The sequence below is a fragment of the Dipodomys spectabilis genome, unplaced genomic scaffold, assembly GCF_019054845.1.
Source record: "Dipodomys spectabilis isolate Male_0828 unplaced genomic scaffold, ASM1905484v1 ptg000071l, whole genome shotgun sequence".
NCBI lineage: Eukaryota > Metazoa > Chordata > Mammalia > Rodentia > Heteromyidae > Dipodomys > Dipodomys spectabilis.
The window spans coordinates 3,437,335-3,450,000 of NW_024870748.1; positions in this window are offsets into that span (position 1 = coordinate 3,437,335).

The following is a 12,666-nucleotide window of genomic DNA, read 5'->3' on the forward strand; positions in this document are numbered from 1 at the left end:
AATTCCTCAGCACCACATAAGCAGAAAAAAAGAGCCGGAAGTGGTGCTGTGGCTCAAGTGGTAGAGTGCTAGCCTTGAGCTGAAGAGCTGAGGAACAGCGCTCAGGCCCAGAGTTCAGGCCCACGACTAGACCCCACCCCCCAAAAAAAACCAAAAAAACAAAAAACAAAACCCCCCAGCACAATCATGTTCATTACAGCATTGTTTACCATAGCTAATAGATGTAATCAAACCAGATGCACCTCAATGGATAAAGAAAATGTGGTATATATTACACAATGGAATTCAATGCTTCCATCAGAAAGAATGACATCACCCCATTCATAAGGGAATGGAAATACTTGGAAAAATTATATTAAATGAAATTAGCCAGACCTAAAGAAACATAAGTTGAATGGTTTCCCTCATTTGTAATAATTAGAATGTACTTATAAGTCTACATTTAAACCCAATGGATAGTAAAAGACAAAAAATTATACATGGACATGATTAATTAAACAGCCCTCTAAGCATTCATTCAGTGAGTACAAAGGAGAATATTCTTAGGAGAAGATCACAAAGGCTCAATAGCTATATGCATATGATCATACAAAATGATGCTTATGGAAATGAACTCCAAGAAATAGAAACAAGAATTTTTTAAAAATTGAGCTCTTTGTAGGTTCCACCCTCTGTTTTTTCCCTTTTGTAACTATTTTTCATTTCTATACACTTTGTATTTTATGTTTATCTGATTTGAGTAGGGGCAGGGGAAGCATGGAAATGGCAGTACAAAGGGTGAACTAATTCAATAGAGATACTTACTAGGCACTGTTGGAAATGAGCTATACTGGGAGAAAATGAGAGTGGGGATAACACTATTCATAAAGAAATGTACTTATATCCTGATTTATGTAACTGTAACCCTTGTCTATATCACCTTTACAATTAAAAAATTAAATTATTAAAAAAGAATGATAGGGATATAAAGCAGGTTCTATCTTAGATGAGTGTCTTAATATCAGAGAGAGGGGAAATAGCATAAAGGGGAATGCATATGTTAAAATTCTTTCTGTATATTTATGAAACTTCTTGAGAATTGTTTAGGAAGTGGGGAGGGGAAATTAGAGTGGGTAGGTCTGAGAAGTGTATCTTCTGTACGTATAGAGACATGACAAAATAACCTTTCACTGTATAACTACTTGTTGCTAATAAACATGTGAGAAATCACCAGGCTCGTGGGTGGCTCATGTTTATAATCCTTTCTAGGCTGTAGGCAGAGATCTGTGGTTGGGAGCCAGGCTGAGGAAGTAAATTCACTAGACTCTGTATCTTCAATAAATCAGCAAAATCTTGAACTAGAGGTGTTTATCAAATGTTGAGGACTAGCCATGAGTAAAAGGCTAACAGTTCACACCTCAGTACAGGCACAGAACTGTGGAAAATATTTTTGTTTCTAAACTCTAAATCAGTTCATATTGGACTATGGCAGTGTCTTCTCATGGCGTTTTTCTCAGTGAAGGGCGCAAGACTCAACAAGACTTCCCACCATTCGTTGGCCAGCTGTGATCTAGGGAGATTTCACAACTAATACTCTTGAGCAAAGGATTCATGGTGTCTCACTTTGCTATCAGTTTCAATGTTTCAGAAAATAATCTCAGAATTCAGAAAAGTGCTATACATAGGGTTACAGTTTTTTAATAGTAAAAGTAGTATAATTTTTAAACTCATTCTATATAGTGAGATCTGAGAAGATCTCAAATGTGAAACTTTCAATGTGGTCTCCCAGTGAGTTAACACATGCTAATGCATCTTTGTGTATAGAGTATGATAAGCCAGGAGGGTGCTTCAGTGTTTCAGTGTCCAAATATTTTCATTATGTAGACAATATGTAGGCTAATCTCCAGCCTTCCTCCCCATCTTACCTCATAAGTTACATAAATAAAAGCTCCATCTAAGAATGATGTGGTTTTTTTTTGAGCAATGAAAGCCTGGATGCTGTATCATCTCACTTGTTAAACTACCTAAGGTCTCATGGTGAGCCATGTTATTAACAAACTATCAGAGTCTATTATGAAAAATGAAGACAGGCTTAAATTTGAGAAATTCCAAGAATTAAAAACTACCTCCCAAGAAATGGGTAAATTGGCCAGGCAAGTTCTGTCATACACTACTAAAGAATTGGTCCAGAAAGCATTAAGATTTATTACCTGCATATAAGGTTAACATTCTTAATCTTGAGGGTAAATATTTTCTATATTTCAGATATAATATGCCCAAATGACAATGTTTCATGTATCATTCATTTCTGAAATAACACTTTGATCACCTTTCTGGAGTGCATGCTAGGGAATAAAAATTTAGACCACTAAAACTTTATTGTGCCTATATGTATTTATTCAATAACCTTTAGAAATGCAGAGAAGTTTCCAAGTCCTTCACAGTGTTCTATGTTCATAGTATTAGTCAAACGTTCTCTCTTTCTCTCTCTCTTTCTCTCCCTCTTTCTTTCTGTCTCTCTGTCTCTCCATATAACATAGCTACTGAAACTGAATTCTTAAAAATGTTCTCCTTTTCCTTTTTATTATTTCATCTACTTTCGTGCAATGGTATGTACCACTTCAGTTTCTTTCATACTTTAGTACTCAATCTTAGATCCTCAGTAAGCAGCTAGACTGTTAGGCTCAAATCCCTATTCTTCCACTCATTAGCTGTATGACCTTGGTAAAGTTATTTGGTTTCTGTGTCTCAGACTTTTAAATCTGGGGCACATGGATAATACTAGTACATACCTCATACGATTTTAATGAAGATTGAAATAAATAATACATGAAAAATACAAAAAATGTTGCTGCAATATAGACATAAAATAAGTGTTAGCAATTGTAATTTGGTTTGAGCATAAACACCTTTTGGGTGCTCAAGGATAGCAATATATCTACAGAAATAAAAAGTTCTCTTTAGATCAGCCAATCTAAACTTTCTTGACTTAAAAAATCCTGTCTTTTACTTTACATATTAGTAATACACTTACATTTTTTTCTTCTAATTATGAATTACAGCCAAAAAAGCAGTTACTTTTAAGTTAGGAAAGAAAAATTTAAAGAGACTGATATAATGAACAAATCACAACCTATAAATATTTTCATTAAGAATACATAAAATTATATATTTTGATTTCTTCAAATGTGAGCATATGTGTGTGTTTGTAAAGATAGTTCTGTACATATCTCATGATGAGCACAGTTTTGTATTTTTTCATATTTTTCAAAGCATTTTTTTCTTTTTGACTGTTGACAGATTTATTTTCAATTCAGTATAGCTCACTGAATTGCAAAAGAAAAATAACTAGTGTGAAAGTGTTACAGTACACCCACATAGCCTGTCCACCTGGTTGCTTTATCCTTCCAAACAGGCACTACCCCAAATGATGTTGCTCAAAAACAGTGATCAAAAAAGAAACATAGAAAAATTCCAATTCAAATGCTATCTTGAATGCTTTCACCAGAGTGTTGTGATAAGGCTCATCATGATCCTCTGATAAAAATAATACTTTCAAAGTAGATTATTAACCATAAGTCCTATGGTCAGTGAAAATTTTAGGGGAAATATTTTTAAATGAGTCTGGGTTAGAGATGTTTTTAAGCAGTTTCTTTTTATTTCTCAGAATCTTTAGTAGGCCTTGGACCATATTTTCAAGATCATTTTGGGAAATATTCTTTCAAGATTTTAGTAGCATAAGAGCTCCTTGGAGTATGAATTTTAACTGAAAATTTTGCTGACATAATTGTAAATGCACATTGTATAAAAATATTGACACAAATTTTCTCCAATGGTAATATTTGAAAAATATAATATTCTACACAGAATATCAATGTCTGTACATATTTGCTCTTATTCATATATCCCTCATTTTGTATGTACATGTCTCAGAAGGTATGTGTTTCTTCTGTATAATTTTATCAAATGTGTAGTTTTATGTACCCTGAGCCCTTAATTTTTTATGGAAATTGTTGCATTTTTATTTCCTCAATTCTATTGTTTAAATGTACAACTTGATTCGATTTATTAACATAAGCTTAAAGAAGAGGAAAAGATATATATTAGTAGTGATTGTGAATTATATACAGAATCAAATTATTCTGTAGGTAATTCAAAATATCATTTATACTCATTATGACTTCAAAATTAGGGGAGTTATTAAGTGTGACCAAAACTCTTATTATTTAATGCTTTTCTGATCATATATTTTATTATATCACAATTTTCAAATATTTTATCTCTATGTACTTAGTTTCTGGTATAATGATACATATTTTTTAATGTATTATTATGAGTATGTATGATTCTACATATAAAGTTCATTAGACTGTCAAGGTGTCCACAGAAGAAAAAATGGTTAAGAATTCCTAATGTAATGGGAAAATTACAATACAAATAATCTGGTATATAACAAAGATGTATCTCCCTGCCATAGTTAGAACTATGACAGGATTTTCAGAAAATATCTTCAGACAACTCATTTATTCAAATACAATCTTTACCCACATTTCACACCCAAAAAGAAAAGAAGACCTGGTATTATGGAAACATCTAAGAAGGATAATTAAAGCAATCTTGGGGAAAAGCTTATTAGCAAAAGATTCTTAGAGATTTTACTATTTGAATTGAGTCTTGCAAAGACTCTAAGGGAAACTATTCTAGGCAAAACAAATTACACAAGCAAAGGCATTAAACAATAAGAGTATGGTACACTTGGAAAACAGTAAGTAGTCTCTCTCCTGGAGAAACAGCTAGCACCCTGTCCTCATGACTTGGATTTTGTGTGTCTGAGGGAAAAAGATATTGTGCATTTTGTCCTGAAGTCAATGAGACAAGTTTTAGACAGGATGTGATATCACCTCACCTATGTTTAGAAGATCATTTGAAATCAGATTGAAAGAAGAATGGTAGAAGTAAGATAGAAGGAAGAAAAAATAATTATAATTTAAGTTGAGGGCTTTAAATATTGACCTGGTTGTTGGTATAGAGAATAGAATATGTATATGAAGAATTTATTAAAGATTCTAGGATTCTGGCTCAGAGCACTGGGTAGTCAATAAAAATAGGCATCACAGAAGAAAAGTAAATAAGGGAAATATATATATAAAAAAAAACAACAACAGTTTCAAACTTGGCTGACTTGAAAAATTTCAGAAACTTTTGGTGGAAATTTCCTTAGCTGATTGGAAGTTTAAATGTGGAAATCAGGAATATATTTTGGACTCCAAATACACATGTGATAATCATCTTTATCTAAAATGTTAACGCCACAGGAGTGGAGAGTATCATTTAGCGAAATCATGAAATGTGAAAAGAGAGGTATACTAAAATCAGAAATGTTATTGGCGTGTATTTTACCTATTAAAATTTTTAGTTTTAAGCCAAGCGTCCTTGGCTCATGCCTGTAATCCTAGCTACTCAGGAGGCTGAGATCTCAGGATCCTGGTTCAAAGCCAGCCCGGGCAGGAAAGTCCTTGAGATTTTTATCTCCAATAAACCACTCAGAAAACTGGAAGTAGTGCTGTGGCTCAAGTGGTATAGCACTAGCCTTGAGCTGAAGAGCTGAGGGACAGCGCTCAGACCCAGAGTTCAAGCCCCATGGAAAAATAAAATTAGCTTACATGTGTGTGGCTGTGTTAGGTTAACTTCATGTGTATATTTTACAAATTTTTCTATTAAATATGATAAATAGAGTTCTCGGTCTACTTCCTAAATAGTAGCTAAAAAACCTTGATGTCTTATATGTTTGTTATGTACCATCAAAATATTAATATCAAAATAAGATAATATACATATTGAAGTTCTATTTTATATACCCTGATATATCATCTTGTATGCCCCTTCCAGTTTTATATACTACAATACAGAAAATATTGAGGATTAGGAATAACAGTGGAAACTTGGAACTTTAAAATGTGAGTAGCCATGTGATAGAATGAGCTTAGTATGAGAATTCCAAATAAATAAGGTGTTTTGAGGAAAGGTCTATAGGTGAATGGTGGTAGAACTCAAGTATAGAGTTTTGGGAGCATAGAGGTTGCAATAATTGAGATAAAATAATGGAACAGAAGTTACACTATCAGAGCATTCTGCATGATGCTAATGATATTCCATGGTCTCCTATAATGAGTGAAGTGCCAGAGAAGAGTTTTAGGAAGGGAGATTAACACATGCTTTTTCTACTTGGTTCAAATCACTGGTGGTTGTGGGGACTGAAGTGGGTGACAGTGGAAGAAAACTGTCATTGACAAATGGATTGTTTATTCCACTTGGAGAATGGATGGTTAAAAGAAGACTTAGTCTTCCAATATAAATTTTATAGTTTGAATGATTTTTCTATTCTTGAAGAGTGAAAAAGGGGAAAGAAATTTATAGAAATGGAGATCTTTGAACTGGTCATTATGCAAAGTTGCTTGGTTATAAAGATGATGAGCATGAAAAATCATTTCCTTATAGATTTTTATGAGAATCACATTAGAGGTTTCATTATGATAGCTAAAAATATTAACAAATGTTAAAACGTGTGATTGTTGAACAACTAAAATTTCTTTTTTCTTTAAACTTTAGTAACTTAAAAATTATTACATTAAGCCAGGTTATTATTACATTAAGCAGCCAGCTGCTCAGGTTTACAGTATTTGCTACCAAGGAGGCTGAGGGCAAAAAGATTTTGGCTCTGGGTGAGCCCAAATAGAAAAGTTTGTGAGACCCTATCTCAAAATAGAGCAAAAAGCAGAGCACTGGAGACATGTTTGAAATAGAAGAGTGCTACTCTAGCAAGCATGAGACCCTGAGTACAAGCTCCAGTATCACTAAAATAAATATTAGTATATGAAGGCTACATTCAGTTTGAAGGTTGTTAGTTTCCTCATTTATGAAGAGGTTTGAACCAATCAAATGCTAGCACGAGGCTCTTTGTTGCCTTGTGATTCTATAATAATGTGATAAACCAGAAAATATGCATTTAATGACAATTTACTAAATGCTGGGAAAAAAACAAGACATTTATAATGTAACTTGTTTCTCTAGCAGGTGACCATCTATGTTGGGAAAATAAAACATACAGATGATACCCTAACAACAGAAAGCAGTTTCTGAGCACTAGGTTAACTTATTTTGAGTCATGTTAAATGTTATATCATACTGAAAATGTAATCACTGGAAGAAGTTTTCCCCTGTGATATCACTTCCGAGAACCTCAGGTACAGTGAAAAAAATGGATTTTAGAAAAGAATTTCCCCCTTATGGTTAAACATATTTCCTCAGCTGGGTCAAAGGGTAAAAGGGTTAGAGATGAGTAAAAATACCACCAATTCTATTTGATAAATTAAGAATTAAATTGCTATTCATTCAAACTATTATTGTGTATAAATTGTTTATAGATTCAGTAGAATAAAGATGTATCATCATATGTAATAGGCAATTCATTATTTTAAAATAAGGATTTTAACTGTATATCTTAATGGCAACTGAGAAGTGAGAGGCAATGCAAGGTAAAAGAATATTGGACTGACTGAGAATTCAGATTTTTTTTTAAATTTAAATTTATTTTTTTGTGAACATACTGTACAGAGGCGTTACAATTACATGGGCAGGATAATGCGTACATTTCTTATCAAGCAGATTTTTTAAATTTTAAATCCTGCCTTTAGTTTTGTGTGTGTATGGATTATAATACTCTTATATAAATATAAGAGTATTCATATAATAATCATATGAATACTGATTGTATACTTCTCAAAGTATAAAACATTGAATAAAACTACCATTAATAGATTCAAAGAAATACATTAAGATTTGAAGCCATCTTAGATTGAGAAAGTAATAAACGTAAACTAATAATGATGTCAAATGCCTACATAGAATTAATCTACCTTTCATGTTTGACATGATAGATAATAGAGAATTTGGGTGAGCATATTGGGTTTTATGAAAATTTTGAGTGAATAAAATGTAATGCATTTTAAAATGCATTTATTTATATAGACCTGAGTTCGTTAGAAGTGATGTCATTGGGACAAATACTTATTAGAAATGAGATATACAAACTGACTTACATACCACAATTTCATAATAGTCTATAAAATGAGGAAGAAATATAGAAGGACAGAAACATTCAGTATCTGTGAAACTCTTTGCAATCCATTTTTGGATATACTAAGTCTCAGGTGGAAAGTAATATAGATGATTGTTTCCTGAACACATCATGTCATTATATTCAGCTAGGTCAATTCTTTAAAACACAGATTGCATGCTCTCCTATCATTTCCTAAATGGTAGTTGCCAGAAAAAATATTGATAACGTATATTTTACATGCAACCCAGGTTATTGTTATTATTAGGCAATTTTAGAAAATACTGCCAAAGACTTTTTGTCACATTTTTAATAGCATAAATTAATTGCACAAGAACTTGTGATTGCATCTACTTGAGTTTCTTATATTATTTGTCATGCATAAATTTTGCCTTTTTTTGTGGGTCGTGGGACTTGAACTCTGTCCCTCAGCTCTTCAGCTCATACTCTACCACTTAAGCCACAGCACCACTTCCAGTTTTCTGGCGTTAATTGGAGGTAAGAATCTCACAGTCTTTCCTCTCTGGGCTGGCTTTGAATCACAATCCTCAGATCTCAGTCTCCTGAGTAGCTAGAATTACAGGCGTGAGCCACCAGTGCCCGGTTCAAATTATGTGTTTTCCTTGTTGTTTGTGTTTTCTTATATCTACATACATTTTTATGTGTAGTAAAGCAATGTTGCTTCATATATTTATTCAAAATGTAACAAGTGAACAAGTACAAATATTAAACTGTCATTATCTTTAGGGGAAAGTATTTTTTAAATTTATATAGTTAGATATCTACATAGAATGCTTTTCTCTGGTAGTAGTGCAGCTTGAATTCAGGTCCTTGTGTTTACTTGCTTGCTTGGCTGGCACTCTACCATTTGAGCCATGTCTCAAGCCCAGTTTTTTGTTTGTTTTTTGAAGTCCCATGGATTTATCTATGCTAATATTGGGGCTTGAACTCAGTGCCTCAATTACTTTGAATGAGCCATCAGTGTTTTTAAAAAAATATTTTGGGTCATATGAGAATTTCCTTTTTTGTTCATTACTAACTGAAGATGACATGATTATCATTATATAAATCATTTACATTCGTAAGTATGCCCTCTTAATATTTGTTCTATATTCTAAGTATATCCTTTACATTTGTCCTGTGTATTTGTTTCTGTATATTTCTGTGTATTTTTTCTGTATATTCTGCATATTTTCATGATACCTACAATTCCACTATTTGCACTTTCATATACAGAATATGTTTTGTTTATGATTAGAGGCAGATGATGCCTTCAGTATCCAGAAGGCAACATAGATCTGGAAATATCACAAATGCCAGTATAACATTGTGTTTCATTGGTGGTATCAGATGTGTAGTTCTAACAAAGAGCATCCATGAAAATAGCTGAAATACACAAGGCAGGTAGGTGGGGGACCAGATGCCAGCTTCTAAAATCATAATGGAATGAAAACACAAGAGGCAGTTGTCCTACAAATTGAGAAATATAATTTTACTTGATATGGCAGAGCAAGGTGACCTGGTGCAAAACTTGGCCAAGCAGACAATTGGTACACATCAAAGATTTGTTTTCCTCATAAGTATCCTCACATAAATAGTACCCAAATTTCAAGTACCAGCTTAACTCCTACCTTCTCTATAGTGACTTCTCTAGCAGTCAAAAGGTTAATGATGGTAAAAATGTTCACTACTTTACTGTAGTAGTATTTCACTTATAAGCTATGGCTTATTAGGATACTCTCACTTTCTAGAGTTTTAATTACCAGTAGTCACTGATGGTCTGAAAATATTAAATGGAAATTTCCAGAAATAAATAATTCATAAGTTTCAATTTGTATTTCACTGTGAGCAATGTGATGAAATCTCACACCACTCTGCTTCATCCTACTTCGAGCTTAATTTTCCGTCTGTCTAGCATATCCACACTATATACACTATCTTCTTATTATTCAGTAACTAAGTTATCAGATCATTTGATGCAGTATTCTGATGCTTCTCTTCAGGTAATTCTTATTTTATCTAGTAATGGTCCCAAAGTACAAAGTTAATGATGCTATCAAATTCATATGTGACAAAGAAAAGTCATAAAGTGTTTCATTTCATTAAAATATTTCTGTTCTAAATTTAGTAAGGCAAGAAAATGTCTTATATTGAGGTTGCAGAGGTCTGTAGTAAGAACAAATCTTTTCCACGTATTATTATTTTTGTACTGATCTTGAGGCATACCTCAGAGCCTGAGCACTGTCCTTAACATTTTATTCTCAAGGCTAGTGCTATACCACTTGAGCCACAGCTCCATTTCTGGCTAGTTGGTGAATAACTGGAGGTAGAAGTCTCATGGACTTTTCTGCCTGGGCTGGCTTTGAACCAGGATCCTCAGACCTCAGCCTCCTTGAGCAGACAGGATTACAGGCATCAGCTACCAAATGCCTGGGTCTCTATAAAATTTTGAAGAAGGAAAACAAATTTGTGCAACTTTTACTGTTATGACTCCAACTGCAGAAGTTACAATCACAGTGTATGACATGTTTCTAGTTAAGAATAGGCAATGCATCTGTATACATATCTAAGGAAAAATGAAACATGCTGCACTACTATCTGAAGCTTGATGCATCCATTGGTGTCTTGGAAGGTATCCCTAACAGATAAAAGGAGATAATTAAAAACTTATTTTATCTTAATATTTTATTGGAAGTTATTGCCAGTACACGGGGGGGGGGGAGTTCATTTTGAAATATTCATGCAAATTTATGTTCTTACTTCATCATTGTAGGAACTCTTGGAAGGAAGAGTATCCTCAGAAATCTTAAGAAATGCGAGAACGTTTTCAAAAGTAATGTGATGAGTTGATAACATGCGTAGAGAAGGATCATGTGGATCAGCTAAAGTTTTATGGAAGGTTGTGGTTAGGTAACTCTGAAGTTTGAAACAGTAGGTTCTGGATATGAAATTTCAGAGGCCATTAGCATTAATGATAGTATTTAAGAATGAGAGAATAGATAGGGTTACACAAAGGCAGTATCCCAAATGATCAAAAATGCTGGAAATTTGAGAAATCACAGATGAAACAGAGGTTATCACAATTTTTATGAGAAACATAGAATCTTTTAAGGTGTGAAGAAAAAATAAACAAGCAACAGGGAGGAAAAAAAGTCAAAGTTTGATTTCACAGAAGAGAAAAGGAAGTTTGATTTCAAAAAGGACTTGTCCAAGAATTCAATAATTCACAAAGATCAAGTTGAAAAAAAAAAAAAACTTGGATTATTGTGTAGGTAGAGTCCATGACAGTAACCCTATATAGGTAGAGTCCATGACAGTAGCCCTAGAATATTCTCTGTAGTTATATGAATTGGAATTCAATTATAGAAAATGTAAACTAGAACACTACATAGAACGGAAAAAACTTGAATATGCTTCTATCATGTTGAGAAAGGAACTAATAAAAGAGAAATCTTTAAAATAGAGAAAATAGTGGAGACACAATGGAAGTATGAAACTCTCTGAGGAGATGGAGAAAAATGAGACCAAAATCAAAGATGAAGGAATTAATCTTAAAATTGAAAAGAGAAGATTTTTCCCATGAGAAGTTAGGCAGGAAGTAGGCAGGCTTTGCTCAAACAATATTGACTTCATTCCATTCCATATATAGAAAAAAATAGTTGATGACAGGGAGTACACTCCAGAAGCCCACACAAACATCTAAGGTATCATATTTGGGGGCAAAACAGCAGAATAGAAACATCGGTGTTACTCTACAAATGGGAAGAATTAGAAAAGCAAAGAACAAACTACATTCCAAATAAAGAACTAAAGGAAGAATATTAGAATTACAAGAGGTGAAAAACCAGCTAAAAGGTATAGAGAAACAAAAGGGTAATGTAGAAAATCAGGGAACAGTTCTCTGACATAATTCTGATTATTCCTAGTTAGGAGGGGGCAAAGTGGCCAATAAAATGTATAGTAGGATGCTGTAGCCAAAGGATAAGCCATAGTTCTTATAAGCGTTAAGTCTAATGTGGAGATTTGGTATGACCCTGGCATTCTGAGTGACAGGCCAGCACTGGAGTGATAGGTAGCAGTTAGCTATGAGATATGGAATGGGCAGAGGTAAATGAAATTGAAAGAGATCACAGGGTCTCTGAGAAAAAACATTGTAATGAAAACTTCCCAATTCACAAATGACCAAGTCTTTCTTAAATTGTACCCCACCAAGGACATGGAAATTCATAAGATTATTTCTTAGTTCCTCATCTCCTTAAGGATTAGCTTCATTCTAGCTAAATGTAGTTTTTTCAAGAAATAGTTATTGAAACAATAGATCTGTAACTTACAGATATATAACCATGTCTGTAGGGTCAAACATAATTCAATGAATCTTTTTAATGTTAAGGCAGTGATTCTGCCCTGTGAGCATATCCTTTCAAGCCCATAAACATCAATAAACAATATTGCCTGGATAAAAAATAATTGTTATTCTTCATCTAGAGATGATTCTTTTTGGTATATTGAAAATGTATCTTTCCCTTTCATGTACGCTGCATTTTGTGTCTTGCCTGAATTTTTCTTTCACT